Source organism: Varroa destructor, unplaced genomic scaffold, assembly GCF_002443255.2.
Source record: "Varroa destructor unplaced genomic scaffold, Vdes_3.0 BEIS01000005.1, whole genome shotgun sequence".
Taxonomy (NCBI): domain Eukaryota; kingdom Metazoa; phylum Arthropoda; class Arachnida; order Mesostigmata; family Varroidae; genus Varroa; species Varroa destructor.
The window spans coordinates 40,108,294-40,110,085 of NW_019211458.1; positions in this window are offsets into that span (position 1 = coordinate 40,108,294).

Here is a 1,792-nt window from a genome sequence, read left to right on the forward strand (position 1 = left end):
GTTTGGTCCAAGCTTTACCACAGATTGTGCTTTTCGTCATTATGACTATTATATTTTCCACAAATTATTTTCGTATATGGTCCATTTTTTATTGTCCGTAATCAGCCGCTTTAAAAATAGTTCAGCCTCGTTGCAACTGCGTAGAGTTGTGCAGACAAAACTACGTTCGAGTAAATGACATTACGTCAATTCGTGTTGTGCTCGAATGTCAAGTTCCCAATTGTAACATCCTTTTTTTTTGAACTATTTAAAACTGTTTGATGAATAATGTTTAGTTTCTTAGCGATGTCTCGGCTACTGACGTATCGTCTTGTTCAACTCTTACAATAATTTCGTCTATTTATGGAACGGATCGCCACGAGAAGTATCCTCAACGTAGAAATTGCCAAAACGAAGGCAACAAAACCATTTTTGGGCCATTTATTCCGATAATGCGTCCTGATCAAAGAGGGCACAAATTTTTTTTTGTTTTTGGTCTTTATCGTAACAAAACTGTGAGATATAGCAAATTTTTACACAAATTTAACTTATCTTTGAGAAGCTCTACCTTAAGTCTTAATAAATTTAGCCGGACTTCAGCTTTCGAATGACACTAGTATCGACTTATACATCTAGCATGTGTGACTCTAAGACTATCTGACTTGAAAATCATTCACACCTTTTAATAACCAATAAAAATGGTGAGTGAGCCGTATTTACAAATACGGTCTTTCATGGTAAAACGTTCGTCGTTTCAACAACAGCAAGTGGCTTCATTTGTTACGCCATTATGGAACAGACTATGACTGAACTCAGCTCCCATATCTGCATACTTACCTTTAGGAACCAATTGCTACGCTGTGCCAAATTATTTACATAAGGCGTTACCCAAAGAAACTTTGTATTCAATTTTTTAGTAAAACCTAATAATCAAAACAGAACTGGCCCGATTTGTGAAGCCTTTTTTGATAAGTACTCCTTGATCCAGTTGGCTTAGCTATCTAGTACTTTGAGTTCATTGTAAGTGCTACCTAGGTAAGAGCCGTTAGAATCAAACACATCGCAGCAGTGTCTATTTGTTACTTAAACTATAATTGATGTTTGCTGATATATTCGTGGCTTTTTTGCTCATCGCTATCGGTCGGTGAAAAAAAAACATTGACTTTATTGGATGATTAAGAAGCACGCAAAGCGAACGGAGAACATATCGTACGAGAAAAATACGATAAGCTAGTTCAACTGAATCACTGCTGATGCAGCTTTGTGCGCTGGTACTGACTCCAAACGCAAGTCGCAAGAGTTGAATAGGAACTTTCTAATGTCAATCTTTGCAACTACCTCTGATTTTTTTTTTACTTTCTGGTTATAAGAAAACATTTAATGTTTAGCCACGGGCCTGTTTTAATGCAAACGACAAATACCGATAGCACATTTATTTTATTATATCACTTTCCTATAATACTAATAACCTATAAACTGTCGTCAAGAAAAAAAGTTTTAAACCTAATCTAAATTTGGTGATTTGGTTGTAATTTTTCGAACATCCACCTTTTGATGTCTGTGGCTTGTTCCAAGGATCGATCACAATTCCTAGGAAAGTCACTGTGCATGCATATATTAAGTAACGGTTCCTAATTAGATCTATTTCCGCACAACTAATAGAGAAATTGTCATACGAAAAGTTATAAGAAGGAACTTGAAGTCAGTGCAATCGAACTCAATGACTGATGATGATTTTATCCAACTCAATGAATACAGGTGTTATAGTTTAAAATATATTTATTTCACCGACTTTACACTTTCGCGCATATAT